Source organism: Alligator sinensis, unplaced genomic scaffold (assembly GCF_000455745.1).
Source record: "Alligator sinensis unplaced genomic scaffold, ASM45574v1 scaffold195_2, whole genome shotgun sequence".
NCBI classification, from domain to species: Eukaryota; Metazoa; Chordata; order Crocodylia; family Alligatoridae; genus Alligator; species Alligator sinensis.
Window position 1 is genome coordinate 1,557,575 of NW_005842253.1, and position 23,487 is coordinate 1,581,061.

Below are 23,487 nucleotides of genomic sequence, written 5' to 3' on the forward strand. Positions count from 1 at the left end.
AGGTTGAAGGAAAGGCTTGTTGGGTAGGCCAAGCTCACCCGCAGGTTCATGGTCACTGACAATGGGGCCAATATGGTGAAGGCTGCCCATGATGCCAACTTTGTTGGCATCTGCTGTGTGGCACACAGGCTGCATCTAATAGTGAGGGATGCCTTGGAGGGGGACAGGGCTGCCGGTGATGGCGTCACCACCACTACTGCTACAAGCCAGCTGATTTCAAAATGCAGGAAGGTGGTGGGCTACTTCCACTGCAGCATCAAGTGGGGCACGATGCTGTGGGAGAAACAAGCAGAGCTGAGCACCCCACAGCACAAAATCATGCAGGTTGTGGTGAAACTCCACATACCTGATGCTCAAAAGGTTGGTGGAGCAACAGAAGGCCATCCATGAGATGGCCTTGCTTGGGGAGATTGGGATCAGTGGCCCCCTGAACAAAGCTGAATGGGTTACTATCTCCCAGATCTTGGTGGTCCCCTAGCCCTTCCTCAAGGCCACCGAGACTCTTAGTGCTGGCGATGTCCTCCTCATCCAGGTGATCCCCCTAGTGAGGGAACTGGAGAACCAAATGGAGAAGTTCCAGGGGATCAGTGTTCCTGTCTGGGGCAAGCCACTGTCACCAGAAGTGCAGGCACTGGTGAGGTGGCTGAAGGAAGGCATCAGGAGATGACTGGATCCCTTGCAGTCCAGTACAGTCCACATGATGGCAGGCATGTGCTACCCAAGGGTGAAGGGGAGCATGTGCACTAGCAACCCCAAAACCCTTGATCACTGGACTCAGGTGCAGGTCAACGAAGTCAGGGAGGCCAAAGTGCAGAGGCAAGGGGATGTGGAAGAGGGGTATCCACTTTCCCGTGCCAGCACTCCAAGCACCTGCAGCAGCCAGTCTCTTCCACACCAGCCACTGCCAATGTGGGCCATGGGCATGGCTTCAGTGCTGGGGTCCAAACACACCAGACCCCAGCCTTGGACAGGTAGCGCCAAGGCTTCGGTGGCTACCTATCTTGCTGAGGATGTGGAGCCACTGAAATGTGACCCTTGGCCTACTGGGCAAACCACAGCCAGATGTAGCAGGATCTGGCCATAGTTGCCTGGCAACACTTGTCCACTGATCAGTGTTCCAAGCGAGAGGGTGTTCAGCGTTGCTGGGGATGTTGTGACATCCCCACCAGAAAAATGGTTTGCATTGTAATTTGTTCCCTCTCAGGATCAGGCCTGAGAGACTAGAGGCAGAGTGTTTTTTGGTGAGGAATGGGCCCCCACAGGTAGTTGGCTTTTGTTGTCTTTGATAGATTCTGGTGTGCAGTTTGTGGGGTACTGGAGATAGTTGGCAGGTTTTGTGTTTTGAGCTGTAGGAAGTTGGCTTCAGTTCTGGTGATGAGGTTAGGTGCTTGTTCGAATGTACAAACCACTTTTCAGAGCTGGGCCTATGAACTGCACTTCATCAGCCTCCTAGGTAGTAGGTACAGAAACTCATGGACTCAATATACACAGTGGAGTTCTGGCACACTGCGACCTGCCGGACATCTGACACCCCAGGCACCTCTGCACTTTTACCTGCGCTAATACATTCCCCTTCCCCCACTACCCTCCACCCCAGCCTGTCCCTCACCCCCTGATGCCTCCATTTCCATTTTCACTGACTGGATTTCATGCCTGCATTGCATGCCAGGCCAGCCTCTGGCTTCTTTACTATTCCTTCCATCCAGGACCAATTGCAGGTACTTCCTCAGCCTGAAAAAGGGGTTTTCAACTGTAAAGCTTCCAAAGATACATTTTTTCCAAGTACAACTTTTTTTTCATAATACACATATAGACATAAAAACACAAGATAAGCCATCACACACCATGAGTAACATCATGTGTCCAACACAACACAACACAACACAACTACTTGCTGTCAATTCCTTTATAAAAAGAAAGGCTCCGTGACAATTCTGTTTGGGTACCTTTGATGCTGCTGCTACTGGTGTTGAGCCAGCTAAGTTACTTTACCTGTTGTCACGTAAAGTGGTGGACCAGACGTGAGGCTGTAGGGGAGGACGCGGCCTCATTGGGGCACACTGCCATGTTGTGTAGAGGCCCCACACACATCACGAGTTTTGCCTGTCATCAGCTTGAGGTGTAGGGCCGCAGAAGACAGACTCCCCCAGCAAGACATACACAGAGCTGGCAGGCTTCCTGGCCTGGCAGGGCCCAGCACCCAGGTCTGCACTAGAGTCTACCCCGCTGTGCCCCAAGACAGACTCAGTCGCCCAAGCACCCACCCACATAATGAGGTTTGCCTGTTAGCAGCTTGAGGTGCAGGGCTCCAGAAGACAGACTTCCCTAGTAACACACACACAGCTGGCAAGCTTTGTGGCCTCAGCAGGGGCCACCACCCCTACAGTTTTCAGCCCGCTGCGCCTTAACACACACAGGGTCATCTGTGTCATGAGTTTTGCCTGTCAGCAGCTTGAGGTGCAGTTTCCCCCAAACCCCTGTACCTATCTTCATGAAACTTGGCAGGCTTTGTGGCCTCAGCAGGGGCCATCACTCCTGGAGTTTTCAGCCCCCTGTGATGTAACACATAAAAGTGACATGAGTTTTGCTTTCAAGATTTTGGGGTGCAGTTCCCCACAAACCCCTACACCTATCTTCTTGAAACTTGGCAGGCTTCATGCTCTCAGCAGAAGCTACTAATCCTACAAGTTTCACCTAAATCAGAGACAAAACAACAGCATTATAGATATTTCATTGATCCTCCATTATACCCTGTGGCCAAATCGAGGCAGCTCCAAAGCTTCAGAGCCGCTTCAGCTGGATTGAAATGGTAAACTGATCCGGAGCTCCGGATTGGATTGTTGACATCTGAAATGGCCATATCTAAAGCCAGATCGAATACCTGCCTACTCGCACAGGCCTAGTAGTCAGGACACTGAGTCAAGGGTAAAGAAAATAAGTCCATTTCAAGACACCAAGTTACAAAGGTCAGTAGTTGTCATGAGTTGTCAGGGACCATAAGCCAGAGGCAGCAAGCAAAGAGCCAAGGTAGGGTTAGAAACCAGAGTCAAGTAGCCAAGGCCAGAACTAGGGATCAGGAGAGCTGCAGGAAATAAGGCAAAGTAATGCAGAGGGGCCAAAAGCTGCTCACAGCCTAGCTGTGCAGTATATTATGTAGCAAAAGTCATCTTTTGAAGCATTTCCATGAGGATCCAGAGCCAATCAGGTGGGCTGAGCAGGAGCTGGCTTGAACCTAGGCAGGCGAACTAGTTCATGAAGACATGGTGCAAGAACTTACAATTTAAGCCTTACAACTCTAGGCTGAGGCTCCCTGCAGATTGTACCTCCTTCAATGTATCAGCCAACTTAGTCAAAGTTCCAGTTGCTTGATGGGGGTTATAATCTGGGCAAAGTGTCTAAGAGATAAAAGGGATCCAAACAACAGCTTCTATGGGGCAGTATTTCATTAGAGAAATTCAGTTTTTTGTGTAGAAATGACTTACAGAGAAACATTTTAGGGCATTTGAATACATTTATGCTGAACAAACCAAAATTAAAATATTTTGTTTTTATTTTTCTAATGGAAAACATTTTAAAGAGAAAAATTCCGTTTTCCCATGTAATGGGTTGATTTTGTAGAAACTGGGAATTATTTATTCAAAAATCCTTTTGACAGGAAATTCCTGACCCTGCTGGGTGAGTAGATATTTCTTTCATTCTTCATTTGTGATTCTTTGGTCTTATTATGCTGGACAGGATAACAAGGAAAGGTACATTTCCAGTCTGCCCATTATAATCTCAATTACCTCAACCAAGTCTTTGCTACTCTTCTCCTTTGTAGGAGGTAAAATACTCATTTAATTCCAGTCAATCAGGTACATCCAGTGTGTCTGATAAGAATGAAAGAATTAAAAAGAAACCAGGACAATTTACTACCTGCTTTGGTTTAGCAGCTGACATATTAGAAGACTGATGGACCAAGTGGGATGAACTAGTTAAAAATAAATCTTTGAAATTATTTTTATAACAGCAGCATATGTAATGAATAATTTACAGTAAAGTATCTTAAACCTGCTATATTATTTTTTTACTGGTGCATTTGACAGACTGCATTTTCTTAGGGCACATAGAGAATAACCAGCATTTGTTTAATTAAAAAGAAGAGAGAGGGTATCTTAAATAATTTCCTGTGCATAATCTCTCATTATAGGCCCCAAATGAGAATAGCAACTCTATTCAGAACAGCAATAAAGCATGTCCTTAAACCCCATTGAAGTCAAAGGCTAGGGACAGAATTTACACACAAACCAGTTTAACTGATCCGAAATTGGTTTAAACCTGTAATAGAACAGAAGTTCATTGCACATAAACCAGTTTCAAAATGGCTGAAACTGGTTTAAGATAAATCTGTTGAATGTAGTATCAGACTTAACTGATTGAGGTCAAACTGGTTTACGGAATTTCTGTCCCAGACCCCATCCTGGCTTAAGTTAAATCATAGTCCCGCAGCATCCTAGCACGTTTTGCAACCCTGGGCTGGGCTGTGCACTATCACTGCTCCAGCTGGCTGAGAAGCAGGTGGGGGTGCAAAGCCCTGCTTTGGAGTGTAGCTGGGTCTGCCTGGAAGGGGGGCAGCAGCCTTTGCCAGGCATCTTCAACCTCCCCCCCCCCTCCCATGGCTCCAGTGGCAGGAGCAGGGGTATGGCCAGACCTCAGTAGCTTGAGGGGAATGGGGACTTTAATCCCCCCATTGCAGGGGGGCAGCACATGCACTGATAGACTCCGCCTGTACACCTAGAGCCATGGCAGCCAAACACCAGTAGCCTGAGTGAAAGGGGGGGTTTAAACCCCCATTGCAGGCAGCAACACAGTGCTGGCTCCATCCCACGCAAAAGATTCTCTCAGGCAGGGCCTACACTGCAACACGTGGTCCAAGTCCCTTGGAGGAGCAGCAGGTGGTGCCCAATTCTGATATGGTGCCGCCACAAGCAGGCGGCAGGTGACAGGTGCTTTACCTCTGTCCACTGTGATGGATCTCTGTGCTGTTGCCAGGAGAGGCAGGAATCTACCCTCCATCTGCAGTCCACCTGCAAACCATGGTCCCCATGCAGGGCTGGAGGTGGGAGGTGGCGGATGCCGACCCCCGGCCCCTAGGTCCACTCCAGCCTGGGCCGCACTGCCACAGCAGGAAGCAGCAGTGAGTCGGGCTCTGTGATTAGCCCTGGATCCTCCTGACCTGTCCTCCACACCTGCAGCCAGGTCGCATCCTCCCTCCCCTGCCAGACCCCTGTGGCCAGACCCGTAGTGGCATCGGGTGCTGCTCATTGCTCGTGTGAGGGACTTGGCCCAGGCACTGTGGCATGGGCCCTACCTGAGGGGATCTTCAGTGTGGGATGGAGCCAGTACCATGTTGGTGTCTGCACTGCTGCCATCTGCAATGTGGGGATTAAATGCCCCCACTTCCCCTCAGGCTACTGGTGTCTGACCACCGAGCCCCAGATGTATGAGTAGAGCCTATCAGTGCCAATGCCTCCACCCCACAATATGGGGATTAAACTCCTTCCCCTCAGGCTACCAGGTCTGGGTAAAGCCCCACTCCTGCCGCTGGAGCAGCCAGCAAGTGAGTCCAGGTAGGAGGGCTGAAGACCCCCTGACAGAGGCTGCTTCTCTCCTCCCCCTCCAGGCACACCCTGGTTAGGTTTCCTGCAGGCCAGGGTGGGGGTTTAAACCCCTCCCCAATCATACTCACTCTCATGCCCACCCCTCAGCATAGCTTCCCTCCATCCTTCTGGCCACTGAGAAAGGAAGGGAGAGCTCACTATAGTGCCCCCAGCTCCTATCCTGAGCCACTGCAGGCATGTGGCTGCTTTTCTGGAATCAAAAGTGAATGTCTGTTCACTTGCAAATTGGTTCAATCTAAACAGGTTAGCCTAATCTCCAAAGATTGAATCAATTCAGGCTCAGGCTTTTTGAATGCCTGTACTTAACCAAAGGAATTTAAAACTTTTGTAATTAAGTGCTATCACAGATAGGGATAGAATTTAAGTACATACTTAAGTGATTTCCTGAAATATGCCCATATTGCAGACTAATTCCTTTCTACTACTTACTGTACCTTTCTCACAGTTGTCTTGACCAGAGCTGGATACAGTCCTCCAAAGGAGGCTCTACAAGTTTAATGGGATTTCAGAAGGTAGTCCCTCTGTTGTTTTCTGTTTGTATGCAGTAAGGGTTTGATTCTACACTTATTTAAGGAAATGGAAAAAACTCCCAGTGACATTAATGGTGCAGGATCAAAGCCAAACACACATCTATCCTGAGATTGCCAAAATGACTCTCTTCTGCAGTGAAGATTCCTTTTCTCAAACCATCCCAAACCCATTAATGCATATAAGTGCCTATGACTATTTATCTCTTTATTATTTCTATGTTTCAAGCCAATAACAAAGCTCATTATAATAAAGGGGAAACCACATATCATATCATCCAGAAGCCAGGCTTAAATAGAAATAGAACAATAATGTAAATATTATTCTATCCAGGATTTTATAGCACTCATCACCATAGTATCAATGCACCATCAAGGAATGCATTAAATCATGCAAGTAACATCCACCCATTCACCATGAGTATTCTCTCTCTCTCTTTCCTTCTACAGTAGAATGTGCAGTATAGTATTTTTTGTTTGTTTTTAACTGTACCTGCTTGGATGCATTTATAAGACAGTGGGGAGAGATGAAGAAATGCACCTTGTTTTTCACTTATAATGGCAAGGATGTGGTATGAGATGGTCCTTAGTTCATGTAGGAGCTGGTTTCACCATCTCAATTCCATTGGCTTCTGCTCATTAAAACTCATTCCCTTTCAAAGCTAGCTTTTGTCCATGTGGTTGGACAGTTCCATTGTGCCTGTAAAATGCACTTGCTGGGAACAAAAATCTATTTGAAGCCATGTGACAATTGTCCAGGAAGGGAAAACACATAGAAAGACATTTGCTATATAACATTTTATCTCAAATTAGTTAAAAATTGGCAACATTAAGAACAACTGAAAATACAGTTTTATAGTGGAAAGTATCAAATAACTTTCACTATATGCTTCACTACCTGTGCTGCCTATAGAAATGTAAAGATGTTGAAAGTATCAGTGTACATTTCAAAGGCAGGGATTGGTCTGGATTCACATTGAGTCTATGACTTATGCTCATAAATGGGAAGTAAGTCTAGAGGTCTCTCTTTGAAGAAGGCATAAATATAAATATAAACAAAGTACAGTAAGGGCTTTTAGGTAAATTGAATCAGCATTTATTCACTACTACTGGGGTAATATTTAGGGTTCATTAAACTGATAGGAAAATACATTTATCAAACTATTTCAAAGTCAAAATTAATGCAGAGGGAGAAGAAACTGTGCTATTGACCAAAACTAGAATTAATTCCAGGGAAAATCTAACCCATGAAGAGCTAGGCTGTCATGAAGACCTAGCTTTACAAGAGAGTGAGCCAATAGAGGTCCACAGTATGGAGTGGTGAGCAGGAGATGTAGGGATGCTGTGCAGTGGGAGTGCGTGGAGTATCTATTGGCTGGGGCAGAAGAATCCATGGCCATGTCACTCCTCCTGTTTTCCTCAGCTTTAGCCATTCTGAGAATTCATCTCTCCTGCCCCATCCATGCCTAATCCAGGTCCCACATCAGATCCTGGGCTCTGACATAATTAGTTCATGCTGAACTGTGGGGTACTCAAATATACTGATTGGGGGTGTAACACAACTATGCCCTGCTCTGCCCCTAGGGTGCCTTCCCTTCTCATCTGCCATGCCTTGATATAAATATAATAATTTTAATATAATAAAAGACTTAGTCTGTCTGTTTGTCTGTCCATAATGCTTTATTCACACTCTGATTGGTTGACTCGGTAGCCAATCACAATGCTGACTGAAACCACCAGAGTGCTCCAAGAGCATTCCAGACAGGAGGCAGTGGTGATGGTGCAGTGGAGTGGAGCACCTCCATGATGTCAGGGATGGAGCATGGAGGGTGAGACCAGCAGCGCTGGCTTCACCCCCTTCCCCTCAACCCTGCTCCCTGGAGGTGGTGGTAGTGGAGCAAGTGGAGCTCACTCCCTCCCCCGCCCCCCCGGCCCTGCTCCCTGGAGGCAGTGGTGGCATGGGGTATTGGCCGAGGGGGATGGAGTGGATGGCAGGGCAAGCTCCTGGGAGGTGGTGGCAGGGCGTGGTGGTGGGTGACAGTGCTCCATCCCTGCCCACCTCCCCCCCCCCCACCATTCCTGATGGGCAATTGGCTAGTAATGATAATAATAGTAATAAGGAGGCTTCCCATGGGCCTTGCGTGGTCCCAGTGCAATTAGATCCCCACTGGGGTTCCTAGGTCCCCTCACTAGGTGCCCTGCAATGGCACAACCATAAAACCTTAGGCAGTAATTGCATGGCTCCAATCCTTCCCTATACCACACCCCAAACCTTACAGGTGTTATAATATCATTGTTCTCTTCAGCCTTCCCAGCCTCCACCACTTTACTCTGGCTAGGCCTTCAAACCTGGGCCTACTGTGTTGAACCTGGCTTTGAGGCACTAGCTCTGGTTCATCCCTTCTGGTCACCAGGCCCCTGGCCCCTATCTGCCAGGCCGCAAGCCCCTGTGTGGCTGTGCCTTTCTCACACACCATGCCCCTGGCCTCTGTCCGTCTCTGTAGCCTTACACTTTGTCCGTCTCTGGGCTCAATAGTCACTCAAGCCTTCAGCCTGCCCTGTGCAGGTCTCAAGGCAGTTGCATGTCCCTTGGGCACTAATGGGATCTCCATATACTGCCCTAATGGTCCCAAACCAAACCACGGTGTAATTGTAACATAAACATAAGTCCCTGGGCTATAACATAAACAACAACAGTGGAAGCAGCCCTCTGCCCCTTTAAAAGGGCAAACCTTCCCTCACTCCTTGTGCTGGCATACCTCCTAGCCTGGGCTCCTTGTGAGCTCCCCGAGCCTCACTGTTTCTACAGGCAGCAAAGTAGTCAGTCTAGCATCCCTGGGTAGCTCTCCTGGACAGAAGCTCCTAACCCTGCTGCTGGCAGAGTTAGATTAGCCTACTAGCCCAAGGCTCAGCCTTATATGCTCCCAGGGCCCTGCCCACTTCCAGTCAGCAAGCTGCCTACAGATGCTCACTAATTGCCTCATTTTCCCTGTTGCCCTGGCAACTGGCAGCTGCTGCACCCTGCCTAGCGTGCAGTGCTCCCTGGCTGGGCTGCTTTTATCTTAAAGGAGCAGGATGCCCCAGGCCCTCTGTTATGGGGGGCAGGGGGCGGGGGAAGGGGGGGAGGTGCCATGCATAATGTAAAAGGTCTATTTTGTGCTGTTATACTAATTTAATAGTGTACTGTTGGTTGTTAATCTGTTTATTCAGAAATCATCAAATGACAGAGATTCCTTTGACTTCCCATTTGATAAATAAAAGGTTAAAGGACAAATGCAGCTTTTGCCTTCATCAGTGTAAATCTGACCTAAGATCTGGTGGCATAACTCAGTGTGGGTGAGCAGAACACCAGAATGGATGTCTGCCTGGAGAGGACACCAGAATGGCAGCTCCCTGGAGGCCATGAGGCTGTGGAAGCAGCAGCACTATACCATGGCTATAGATGCAGCAGCCAGGTGCAGGGACTCAACAGCACTGCTGTAGCAGCAGCAACAATAACCAGGACTAGACAGACAACTCTGTACCAGCAGCAGTTGGAGATTTTGAATCCCCAGGGCTTGTAACACTGATGCCATTTGCCTCCTCTCCTAGCTGGGTTTTGCTCAAATTGTCACATCTGCTAGTTATGCCTCTACTAAGATCACTGGGTTTGATTCAGTTTTAATGGATGGAAATTGATGCCCCAACCACAATTACAGCTACACATCATAATGAAAGTGCATATAAAGAAAGGAATGTTAGCATGGAGGGTCTACCTGGAGAGGGTGTGTAAAATACTATTTAAAGTCCCATATTTACTCAAATCTAAAACAGCCCCCCAATAATTAGATTCTGTAAATGGAAAAATAATAAATTTGTTATAATATTCCAGGTCTAATCTAATTTTTGGAGGGCTGTTTTAAATTACCTCCCCCCTCCCACAAACACACACACACTATTATAGCAGGGAAAACAATGGCTAGGGGGCTCAGGTGACCCCTTGCCCTCAGCCCCCCACTTCCTCCCCTTGCTTTCCTCCCACCCCCAGCTCCCTACAGTCTCTGCCCTCCCTTCCACTCCCTACAATCTCTACCCCTTCCCTCTGTTCCCCTGTGTCTCTCCTTCCCTTCCCCTCCCTCCCCCACCTCCTTCCTTTACTGTCAGATTCTGCTCAGGCTGTTTCCTCCTGGAGCACAGCACATGCAAGTGCAGCCCCTGCTGGCCATACAGAAGTAGCAGCACTGCTGGTTGGCCAGGCAGGGGACAGAATTTCTATTAGGGCTGTGTGAAGGTTTGGTTGCTGATTCGATTCAGAGGAGATTCGGCCCGATTTTGCAGCTGAATCTCTGAAGCCAAATCAAAGTGGGAGACCAATAAAAAGGTCTGAATTGATCCAAAGCTTCCAAATCAATTTGGAAAAGATTCAGAGGAGATTCGGGAAATCCCTGCTTGCCACCGCAGGGAGCTGGACCCGGACTCCATGCTGGTAAGTAGGGGCTGGAGGGGAGTGGGCGGAGCCAGAGAAGGGAGAAGGGAACCATGGTGGGGACCCCCACCAGGCCCCGTCCCCTGCCCACTCTCCCAGCCCCATCAATGGTTGCCCCGCCTGGCCCTGGTGTCCCGGCGCTTAAAAAAAAAAGCAAAAAAAAAGCCCTGAATTCACTGGTTGCTGCAGTGGCCATCAGGGATTCTGGGGGGGCATGGCAGAGCCTCCCCCATGCAGCGCAGGGTAGTGGCACGCAGTGGGGGGCAGCGGGGATTGCCCCCCTGGCCTGGCAGGAGCCAGTGAGTGCGGGGCTCTTTTTTTAAGTGCCAGGACACTGGGGCCAGGCGGGGCAGCCCTTGACAGGGCCCGGAGAGTGGGGGGGGGGTGGGGGCTGTTCAATTCAGAGATTCAGCCAATTCAGCGGTGGCCAAATCTCCAAATCAGATTTGGCTGAATCGATTCGGGACAATGATTCAAATTATCGAATCAAATCACTGTCCCCTAAATTGACCGAATCTGAATTAAAAGTGAATACTAGCACAGGCCTAGTCTATATGTTCCGTGCATGAAAAGGAATTCAGCTTGGGCCTGAGATGAGTTGCACTCAACAGTTGCACCTGGAAAGGGGGAAGGGTGGGGCAGAAGCTGTAGAAGACAAGCAAAGTCAGGGCAGGAGGCTGCTGTGGGTCTGACACTCATCCTAACCTGTGCTCAGGGCCAGAGTCAGAGCCACAAGAGCTGTCTTCCCTCCTTCCCCCTACTTTGTACATGAATCTAAGATAAGGGGGCTTTCCCCTCATGCTGATTGTGGTGGGGGTGGGGAAAGACTTGTCTTAGATTCAAGCAAATACAGTACCATTGGGGTCTCTTTGAACTCTGTCACTGAAATCAACGCACTGCAGAGGCATCCTAGCCATTTCTTTACATAGCCAGTATCCCCCATATTTGGAACAGTAGTTGCCAGCTCCAGGGAATAGACAATACCCTGAGAGCCATGGTGCTCTGTGCAGGGTTTCCATATCTTGGAGCCCACTATGTGTATTGTGCCATTAGAATCCAGGAGAAATGATTTTCCTTTGCCTAACAGCAAATTTACTGGAAGTGACATTCCTGCAAGCTAGAGCAGAATTTGGCTTTGGTTCATTACCATGCAGTCCTGAAGTGTGTGATGTCAGAGGTAAACTGATTATCAGTGCTAGCTATTGACTTCTGCTTTAAAAACAAAATAAGTTAAATCTAAGTTTAAATGCTGAAACTTGATGAAGTCAATAAACCTCTCATATGTATACAGATTGCAGAAGTCATTAAAAGGTTCAAAAACAAAAAACCTCTACTCAGATTTCAGAAACAGAAGGAAGATCTCTTGAACACAATTATGGGAATCTGCATCAAATGTGTCAGTAATATTTGAAGGAAACTTAGGCCCATGAGCTCCATTACTTGGAATAACATCTAACATTTCTAGATGCAAAAGAAAGATTTCTTTATATAGCAGAGATCAAACAATTAATCTCAAATATTTGATCTGTCTTATGAACAGATGCCTGAAATCCAAAATATTTGCTTTTAAAACATAAGAGCATAACAAGTGCCTTAGAGGTTCAGACCCATGGCTTATCTTCCTAGCAGTCTGTCTCTAGCAGGAGACACCAGTACTTCCCATTGCAGGCACTGTTGGCTGGCTGGTTGGGCGTGGAAGCAGGAGCTCTGACCTGTTGCTGGCTCCTGCTCCCCACCAGGGCTTGGACCCATTCCTCCCTCCTTTCTGATGGGGAAGGAGAGGCCTCGTCTTCCCTGTTGCCACAGCCGCTCCCGCTTCAGGGGATCTTAGCAATGTCAGTGGGGCTTCTCCACCAATGCCTGCCATATCAGCAGGACTCCTATGTCTTTCTCTCATTTGATGTGTCCTGTGTTTCACTCCATCCCTCCCCTGTGTCAAGATAAAAATATCCCAAGTTAATCAGAACAACAACAACAAAGTTTATGGTATGAGCACAGAGAAGAAGGCAAGGAGAATTTCTTTTGGGGACTCCTGACACTCCTTGCACCAAGTTCTATGAAATTTTCAGTGGAGGGCACCTGTGAGGCTTCTGTCCAGGCAGGACCACTGACCATCGATGCTTGCCCCCAGGACCAGTTTTGGCACTGTGGGGACTGCAGCTTGCAGGTTCCTTCCAGTGACAACCAAGTCAGGGAGTGCCTGTGGTGCAAGTGGTGCCTCCTGTCCATGTCTCTCAGGGAACAGGCAAGAGAACTACAGGAAAGGGTGGCAGGGCTCTGAAGTATCCTCTCCCATGAGGCGTTTATCAGTTCAATGCTGGAGGAGAATGGAGGAAGAAGTGCTAGATGCTGTGCTAGAGAAGAGAGAGGACATGGACACCCAAGATGGTGGAAGCTGGAGGCTTGTGACTTCTGGCAGCAAGCAGAGATCTTCACCTCCACCTGCAGTCATTCGTCTGGAGAACAGATGTGCAGCCCTAGCAGCAGAGGGGGAGGAGCATGTTCCACTGGTGGAGTTAGAAGTTGGAGATAGGTCTGTTGAGAGTCTCTGGGTCAGTGTCAGAGAGGAGAGCAACAAGGGTGATGTCATGGTGGGGGGTCTGATACAGACCACCAAACCAGGAGGAAGTGGTGGATGTAGCTTTCTTCGAACAGCTAGCAGAAGTTTCTCAATCACAGGCCCTGGTTCTCCTGGGAGACTTTGATCACCCTGCCATCTGCTGGGAGGGCAATGCAGCAGTGCACAGGCAACCCAGGAAGTTTTTGGAAAGTACTAGGGACAACTTCCTGGTGCAAGTGCTGGAGCAGCCAACTAGTGGCCATGCTCTTCCTGACCTGCTGCTCACAAACAGGGAAGAATTGGTGGGGAATGTAGTATAGTAGATGGCAACTTGGACAGCAGTGACCACAAGATGATTGAGTTCAGGATCCTTTGGAAAGGAAGGATGGAGAGCAGCAGAGTAAGGACCATGGACTTCAGAAAAGCAGACTTCAACTCAGTCAGGGAACTCATGGGCAGAATTCCCTGGGAAGCCAGTCTGAGGGGGAGAGGAGTCCAAGAGAGCTGGCTGTACTTCAAAGGAGCCTTGCTGAGAGTGCAGGAAAAAACTATCCTGGTGTGCAGGAAGACTAGCAAGTATGGCAGAAGACCAGCTTGGCTTAGCAGGGAACTCTTCAGAAAACCAAATCACAAAAAGGAAACTTATAAGTAGTGTAAAGTCAGACAAAACTATATAGGTAAGAATCTACTAGCATTGCTTGGGTATGCAGGGATGAAATCAAGAAGGCCAAAGCGCAGTTGGAGTTGCAGCTAGCAAGGGATGTGACGGGTAATAAGGGTTTTTACAAGTATGTGGATAGCAAGAGCAGGATCAGGGAAAGTGTGGTTTCCTTACTAAATGGGGGAGGCAACCTTATGACAGAGGATGCAGAAAAGGCTGAAATGCTGAATGTCTTTTTTGCCTTGGTCTTCACAGGCAAGGTCAGCTCCCAAGCTACTGCACTGGAAAGCACAGTTTGGGGAGGAGGTGAGCCACCCTCAGTGCTGAAAGAACAGGTTATGGACTACTTAGAGAAGCTGGATGTGTAAAAGTCCTTGGGGCTGGATGGGATGCACCCGAGGTTGCTGATGGAATTGGCTGGTGTGATTGCAGAGCCATTGGCCATCATCTTTGAAAACTCAAGGCGACCAGGAGAGGTCCTGGGTGATTGGAAAAAAGGCAAACATAATGCCCATATTTAAGAAAGGGAAAAAAGAGGATCCAGGGAACTACAAACCTCACCTCAGTCCCTGGAAAAATCATGGAGCAAATCCTCAAGGAATCAATTTCCAAGCATTTCGAGAAGGTGATTAGGAACAGTCAGCATGGATTCACCAAGGGCAAGTCATGCCTGACCAACCTGATTGCCTTCTATGATGAGATGATTGGCTCTGTGGATGATTGGCTCTGTGGGGAGACTGGTGGATGTGGTGTACCTTGATTTTAGCAAGACTTTTGATACAGTCTCCCACAGTATTCTCACAGGCAAGCTAAGGAAGCATGGGCTGGATGAATGGATTGTAAGGTGGATAGAAAACTGGCTGGAGTATCAGGCTCAGAGAGTAGTAATCAATGGCTCGATGTTTAGTTGGCAGCTGGTATCAAGTAGATTGCCCCAGGGGTTGGTCCTGTGGCTGGTTTTGTTCAATGTCTTCATCAATGACCTGGAAGATGGCACAGAGTGCACCCTCAGCAAGTTTGAAGTTGACACCAAGCTGGAGGGAGTGGTACATACGCTGGAGGGTAGGGCTAGGATTCAGAGTGACTTACACGAATTGGAGAATTGGGTCAAAAGGAATCTCATGAGGTTCAACAAGGACAAGTACAAAGTTAACCTTAGTTCAGAACAATCCCATGCACCTGTACAGGCTGAGGGCTGACTGGCTGGGAAGCAGCTCTGCAGAAAAGAGCCTAAGGGTTACAGTGGACAATAACCTGAATATGAGCCAACAGTGTGACCCTTGGTGCAAAGAAGGTTAATGGCATACTGGGCTGCATTGGTAGGTGTGCTGCTGATAGGTGAAGGGAAGTTATTATTCCCCTCTATTCAGCCCCTCTGGTGAAGCCATGTCTGGAGTACTGTGTTCAGTTTTGGCCCCCAACTACAGAAAGGATGGGACAAATTGGAGAGTGTCCAATGGAGGGCAACAAGAATGGTGAGGAGGCTGGGGGACATGACTTATGAGGAAAGACTGAAGGAACTGGACTTAGTTTAGAGAAGAGAAGACTGAGGGGGAATTTAATAGCAGCCTTCAGCTATTTGAAGGGGGTTCAAAAGAGGATGGAGCTAGACTGTTCTCAGTGGTGGCAGATGACAGAACAAGGAGCAACAGTCTCAGGTTGTAGCAAGAGAAGTTTAGGTTAGATACTGGACGCATTTTCTTACTAGGAGGGTAGTTAAACACCAGGAACAGGTTACCTAGAGATGTGGCAGAAGCTCCTTCCTTGGAGGTTTTTAAGACCTGGCTAGACAAAGCTTTGACTGGGATGATCTAGTTGGACCTGCTTTGAGCAGGGGGTTGGACTAGATGACCTCCTGAGGTCCCTTCCAATCCTGACCCTAACTTTGTAGGATTCTATGAAGGAAAGCTGAATCTGCACCTGGACACTAACATTTCTTTCCTATCCCAACTCATGTCACAGTTGTAATGGGAACTGGAAATCATACTTTTTTCTGTTTCAGTAGCTCAGTCAGTAGCATAACTGAGGGAGGCAAGCAGGGGCAGCAGCTCAAGGCATTGCCTTTTGAGGGGTGCGATGTGGGCACAAAAATAGTTGCTGTCAGCAGTGCAGCAGCTGATGCTATCCTATGTTCCATCACTGTGCAGGGAGCAGAATAATCTTGGGTAGAAATAACACTAGTAATGACAAGGTCATTATTTTGACATTCTGCCACTGCTCCTCCATCCCCTGTGTAGCGGCAAAGTCTTTCCACCCACACAGAACTCTGGGATACCATTAGGCCTCCATACCAAACTCTTACCCTGGGCTGGTTTTGAGCACAAGTGACATTTGGGTCCTGCTTAGGCCTGTAAATCCTGCTGGCTCACCAGACAGAACTAGAAACCCACAGATAGCTTCCAGGGCTGGGTTTGTATACAACAGTGAGACATGCAATGCAGGTCTTTCAGACTCATCTGCCCACTCCCAGTATTAAGGCTTCTGTTTCATGTTTGTAAAGCAAACATTGTTATGAGCTGGTGCTTGAAAGTCTGTGTGATGGCCTTGCATCAATCAGCAGCTATCAAAAAAAGTGAGCTCATTTTGTGAACAATAGTCTTAGAGCCAGGCCAGCTGCTCAGCTTTTAAAGGCTTTGCTTTGGTCTGCAGAAAAGAAAAATTAAACCCACCCCTTTGTTCCTCCCTTTTGATTTCCAGACATTAGAATAACACTAAGGGAGCTAAGGGAATGTACACTGCAGTGCTCCCATTGCTGAATGGCAGTCTTTTTGCTTGACTTCCTAGATCTCTCTGGCACTGGTCCATACTTGAGGTCAATGTAGAGCTTCCCTGCCACAGCAGGAAATGGAGCTCCTGGATGTGAAGGCAGAATGCTGTCAATACCCCACTAATTAGATGCTGTTATGTTTCTCTTCATTCCCTACCATCTCTTTTGGCCAGCACAGAGAATGGGGCCCTACTCTTCCCAGTCTTAAGGCAAGGCTATGCTGCAGCTGCTGCTGGCTTAGTGCAGTGCCCATCCTGTGTAGCTGTGGTACAGCTTGCAGTTGTGCAGAGATACATGGTATGGGAGGCTCCATGAGTGCTCTCCTCCTTTCAGGGCCACATGCATACAATTGGACCATTGCATTTTTCCTGACATTCTCATCTCCAAATTCTGCAGTCTTCACAGCAGAACTCTCTGCAAGTCAGACAGCTTCATCTGCAGGTCAACATACTCCCAGATTGTTATTCCAGCTATACATCAGTCATGGCATCAGCTTACTTGACTTTTGGACATCTTTTCATTGTTGATTGTCACCAAAACTTTAAATGGGATGGATTTACCATCTACACAACAGAGAATGAGAACTTCTGACAGTGAAAAACTGCCACGAGAGCTTCAGGGGCAAAATCAGTAGAATTAGCTGTGTTGTGTTGTGTGATGCATCAGAGGTGGCAAAGAAGAGTGATGCAGTCCCTTTCCTGGCATATGGAAAAAAACTAGATTAATTACTTAAATTTTTCAGGCCCAAAATCAAACAAGTTAAACATAAATCTTTGATTTCTTGTGATAAAGATGATGTAATGCACAGTGTTTTGAGACTACTTTATTATAGAAGCTGGTCCTTTTACTCACATGATGTCAGTGGGGTAACTCACAGAAGTGTTTGAGACATTTAGAATACAGGAAGGAAGCACTTTGCAAACGTTCTGGTATATGTGTTATCCTCATTTTGCAGATGGGAAAACTTAATAAAGAGTTCACATAATTTACCCCAGCCTATGTTGAATTTTGGTGTACTTATTTCACAGTCCAGTGCTCAGAACGATGGTCTGTCAATCCTCCTAATAGGTTCATGCTGAATGTCCTGAAATGAAGTTTCTTTTAAATCCTGACCTGAAAATGAAGGAGCAAATAGTGCAGTTAAAGAACAAACCATATATAGTGCTAAGAAGCTTAGGGGGGTTTTTTAAGTGTGTTAATCATCTGGAAGATGTTTTACATAATATAAAATCTTCAGTAAATACTCAAATAGTATAAAAGGTATTTCAAACTAAATGAATTCTCTTTTCTCAAAATCACAGCTTCTCCAGACAATCGGGACTACGTATAACAATAGCATTCTCACTAAATCTTATTTTTCTTCTGTATGATCCTTATTTCTTTGAAGAAATCCTCAGCTCAGATAAGAACATTTGCAAGAACATAAGGGCTAGGGACAGAAGTAACACACAAACTGGTTTAAATAAGCAGAAACTGATTTAAACCTATAACAGAAAATAAGTTCAGTCCACGTAAACCGGTTTCAAAATGGCCAAAACTGGTTTGAGATAAACCTGGTTGAATGTAGTATCAGACTTAACTGATTGAGGTCAAACAGGTTTACAGAACTTCTGTCCCAGACCCCTTCCTGGTTTAAATTAAACCAGAGTCCCCCAGCATACCAGCATGCTCTGCAGCCCTGGGCTGGTCTGTGCTGTCTGCTGCAGTGGAGCAGGGGTGGCTCCGCCCCTGTGCTCCCTCCCCACACTGGCCAATCAGAAGGAAGGGGGTTTAGCCCAGCCCCTATCTTGCCATGCAGGGGGAGGGGTGTGGCCCAGCTCTGACCTACCGCATGGGGCTTGGGATTCTAGTAGCACGGAGGGGTGGCAATATGAACTTGCACTGCTCCCCCCTGCCAAATTGCCTGACCTGTGGGGAGCCCCATGGGTCAGATTGTAAGGCTCCAGGGGCCACGTCTGAAATGGAGAGACCAGAACTACACACAGCATTCAAGATGTAGGTACATCAAGGATTTATACAGTAGCCCAGTTGTGTTTTCTGTTTGGGTTTCAATTTCCTTCTTAATGATGCCCAAGATTTTATTCACTTTTTTGGTTGCTGCTGTACATTAAAGCTCACATTTTTAGAGAACTATCTACAATGACTCAAGGACTTATTTTCTGAGGCATACAGCTAATTCAGAACCCAGTATTGTTTATGCATAATTGAGGTTATTTTTCCCCATGTGCATGACTTTGGACTTGTTCACTTGAAGTACGCATCTTTGCTTTCTTTTTTTAACTAGCTCTCAATCCATGAAAAATACCTTCCCTTCAATCTTATGGCAGCTTAGGTTTTTTTTTCAAGTCTTTGATGAGGGAGCTTGTCAAAAGCTTTTGAAAATCCAAATATATTATGTCAACTAGATTCCCTCCTGTCCATGTACTTGTTAACATCCTCAAAGAGCTCCAGTAGATTGGTGAAGCAGGATTTCCCTTTATGTAAAACCAGTATCTTTCCCAGTGTCATATTTGTCCTTGTGACTACTGATTTTATCCTTTTTTATAGATTCTACTAACTTTCCAGCGGTGGGACTAAGACTCACTGATCTGTAGTTTGTAGAATCACCTCTAGAGCCCTTTTTAAAAGTGTGTTATGCTGTCTGCCCTCCAGTCCTCTGGCAGAGAGGCCCTTTGTAATAACAGGTTACATACTATTGTACTGCCTACAGTTCTGCAACTTTATCTTTGAGTTCCTTCAGAATTCTTGGGTGAATGCCATCCAGACCTGGTGACTTACTAGTATTTAATTTATCAGTCTCTTCTAAAACTTCTTGTGTTATCACTTCAGTGCATTCCAACTTCAGACTTGCATACTAGGAAGGAATGATTTGGTGTAAAATAACCAATATCTCTTACAATAAAAATGATGCAGGAATAAATTTAGCTTCTCTGCTATAGCCCTTTCATTCTTGAGTGCACCTTTTTCACTTTGGTCATCCAGTGCTTCCACGAATTCTCTTTCTGGTTTCCTTTTTCTTATGTATTAAAAAAACCCTTATTGTATATTTAATAGAAAATCTTTTCTGCACCCCAGTTGTAGTCAGAAGGGATTCATAAACAACTCCAAAGATGTTTTGACAAACTGTAGGAGAAGTGGCATAAAGAGAGACACTTCTGTTTTATTTGTGGGTCCTACCCACAATATGCCCTTTCTTCTAGAAGAAAGAGTTAAAAATAACTATCCAGGAAGAAAGATAACTATTTGCTAAAAAGAGAATGAACTCCCTTTTTAACATTACATGGGTTACTGATTCCTGTCTTTCTCCTTTACATGGGTAAACTAATGTATGTAGCAGAATGGAGAGAAAATGCTGGTTTCATTTGAAAATGGGCAGTCAGCTGTAGATGCAAAAATAAGGCGTTGTCATTGTCCAGGGTCCTTTTGAATGAGCTATAAATGGGTGATGAGAATGTGTATCTCCTTTCCTGAATGGTAAATGTAATTTCTAAACTCTTTATCCCTTTAATGGAATAAAAGTGAAGGCAGATGTATACAAACCATTTGGCAACAGCTGAATGTTCAGGGTTTCTGGGACTCTATTATATCTTTTATATGCCATGTCTTGAGCAAAATACTACCAGCTGATCCCTGCCTCTGTGAATCTGGCAGCATTGCACACAATTTTTCTAATGACCATATTTAACCACTGAAAAGTTTCCTTTCTGCAAAAAGGAAATGCATTTTGGATAAATGAAGACAAAATATCCTCATCTAGATACACTGGAATAATAAATCTGAAATTAATTTAAAGATACGTAATTTTATGCTTCAACTGGTTCCCAAGTAAATGCTGTATTATTCTCCTTCCAAAGATACAACCTGTGAGTTGAGAAGTAGGAAAAAAAAGTGATGTGGGGGTTCAATAGTTGATGTGTATTATGTATCTGTGGGCTCAGGGAAACCTTAAGGTGGATTCTTACTGTATCAATGTGGGGACAACAAGGACAGTCTTGTCCCCAATGGTGATACAGTAGCTGGGGATTGAATTAGCCCATGACATAAGTTACAGCAGCATCAAAGCCCCCTCTTTATAACCATAGGAATTAAAATGATGAAAACAGTAACTAAAGTGCTGGAAAAATGTCCTCTTTTTTTCCTCAGGCACCCAATCCTACTCCCCTCACAGTCAATTGAAAGACTTCATTAGACAGACTCCAAGGCCAGGTACAGACATTACATTTTTACTGGTAAAAGTGACTGTAAACTGTTCTATACCCATAACAGAATAGAAGGTCAGCACACACAGACTGGTTTAAAAATGGCAGAACCTGAGCTAAAATTTCCTCCCCTCCCCAACCAAAGGGCAAATGCGTGTCTATTCACTACCATCTAAACTACGCCATTTACAGAAAACCACATAACTTAGATTCTGCTTCAGGATTTTTGAATGTCTTTACCTAGCTCAAAGGTTAGCAGTTGTTCAGGTGGAGTGAGAAGCAAAGATTACCCCAATACATGTAGTTGCCAGAATTCAGATATCACCCCCATGCTCTTAAGAGTTGGCTAAATTAAGAATATTCCCATTCACTCACATTAACATTTTCAAAAAGCCCGAGAACAAAGATTTGTAGATAGCCTGAAATTGAGATGATTTTGTATTTAGTTGGTGTAATTACATTTCATAAAACTTATTTATTATGATTACAGGGTATGAGCAGCTTTCATCATTTACTCATTTATTATACTGTGGTGCTAGATTTCCTCATACAAACAAAAAACAAAGAAAATTAATAAAACAAAAATGTGCATTAAGATGTTGCAAATCCAAAACAATAATATAGGCTTCTCTATGATGGTTGGAATAAATCTCCTCCTCCTTAAAAGGGCAATCTTAGAAAACCATGCTTTTCTACCCTTAAGGAGACAAACTGAAATCAAACACATTTTTGGTGGGTGTATGTATATTTTTTATGGCTAGTATGCAGTTGAACTACATAATACAACACAGCCTTGCCCATGTTATAGTACAATGATCATTACTCTGGTTGGAGGGTTATAAGCACTTTTTTTCCTGTATGGGGGAAAAAATAGAAGAGGTCAGACTGAAATTATTTTCTTGTAACATTTATTAAAGGTCTGGCAATAAGATTACAGTCTTAGATTGTTATAGACAATATTGTGTGTTTACTTGTACTTAAAATAATTTATTATTGTAAATTACAAAATTCACACCAGGCAGTTGGTTTTATGGGGTTTTGTTGTTATTTTTGTTTTCCTATTAGGATTAAATTATTTAAAGATATTATCTGGCAGTTCTGAACTGGTTAGAGTTTGTTTTATTTTGTTTTGTTTTTTAAAAAGTCTTCAAAGTTATTGTGTAAGGGATGGTACAGGTCACCAAGTCCTGGCATGAGAGACCCATTCTTGTATGGATTAGTTCAAATGGAATATAAGCCTTATTTTTTACCAGGGAGGGTAATTAATCACCAGAATACATTACTAAAACATGTGGAAAATGTTTCATTGCTTGGAGTCTTTAAATCAACAGTGCTCATTCTTCTAAAAGGTAAGCTCTTATGTAGTTGCAAGTTATTGAGTTGTGTTCAGGTTAGGGTGTGGGAGGCCTCCTGAATGGACCCCCCTGGTTATAAAGAGAGGAGCAGCTTGAAAAATCCCAGGTATTCATCTTGGGGAGTAGGGAAGAACAAGAATATTCAAAAGCATGTGTTTGAATATGCTGGAGAGTGGTTTGGGGCAACCACATACAGGCTGTGTCTGCACAAGACACTGACTGCATGGTAGCTCATTACAACTACACAGCAGCATTGCATAGCATGAAGCATGATGTGATGCTACTGTCTAGTAGTAACAAGGAATTTTTTAATCAGCATCACCTAGAAGTGACTACTGCTCAGTAACTCCAGTTACTGCGCAAACATTTAGTAGTTTTTTATACAAGTGCTAAATGACTGTGCAGTAATGACTGTGCAGTCAGTGTCTCATGTAGATGCGGCCACAGTGAACTTAAAAAACAAACTCTTTCCTCTTGAAGGGGTGTGTTATCAAAATGGAAAGGGTTAGATTCTCAACCGAGATCAAGCTTTTTATGTTATTCAGATAGTACAAAGGGGACAGGAATTTTCTGCGAGGCTAGGGGTAGAAATTACACATAAACTGGTACAACTGATCGGAAAGTGGTTCAAATCTGTAACACAACAGAAATTCTGTGCACATAAACAGTTTCCAAAATGGCCGAAACTATTTTAAGATAAACCTGGATGGATGTAGTATCAGACTTAACTGATTTAGGTTAAATCAGTTTCTTGAACTTCTGTCCCAGATCCCTTCCAGATTCAAGTTAACTCACAGTCCCCCAGCATCCCAGGATGCTTTGCACCTCCCCTATAACCTCCCCCACCCCTCCCAGCTGAGCAGGGAGGCATGCTCTAGTGTCCCCACAGCATCTGGCTTGGGCCACTATGTGGCTGCATTTCCAGACTCAAAAGTGAATGTCTGTTCACTTGCTTATTGGTTCAGTCCACACAGTTTAGACTAACCTGCAAATACTGAATCAATTCAGACTCTGGCCTTTTGCCTGTCTGTACTTAGTTCAATAGATTTTATGCTTGCATAGGAATTGAGTTAGGGGCAAAACTGAAGTTATGGTTCAGAGAAATGCTGCATTGAAGACACACCCTCTGAAAGTTAAACCTTACAAAACTAAGTATGTGTAAATATTTAAATCCATAATATCCTTGTTCAATGGGAATCATATTGACAACCAAAAACTAATACCTATAATTTCAAATTTGTGTCCCTAATTGTAATGTTTTTACCAAGCTAATGATAACCAAATATTATGTAG

The 23,487-nt window shown here is 45.4% G+C and overlaps 1 protein-coding gene across 6 annotated transcripts in view; it reads left to right on the top strand.

Moving 5' to 3' along the window:
- STK32C (serine/threonine kinase 32C) overlaps positions 1 to 23,487 on the top strand; it is a 210,420-nt gene that overhangs the window by 154,969 nt on the left and 31,964 nt on the right. For 2 of the 6 annotated variants that reach the window (XM_025208818.1, XM_025208819.1), the window contains one exon: positions 20,784 to 20,846. The exons of the other annotated variants lie outside the window; for them this stretch is intronic. The gene's annotated coding sequence lies outside the window, so the exon portion shown is untranslated. The remainder of the gene's footprint in view (positions 1 to 20,783; positions 20,847 to 23,487) is intronic. 6 annotated transcript variants of the gene reach the window in all.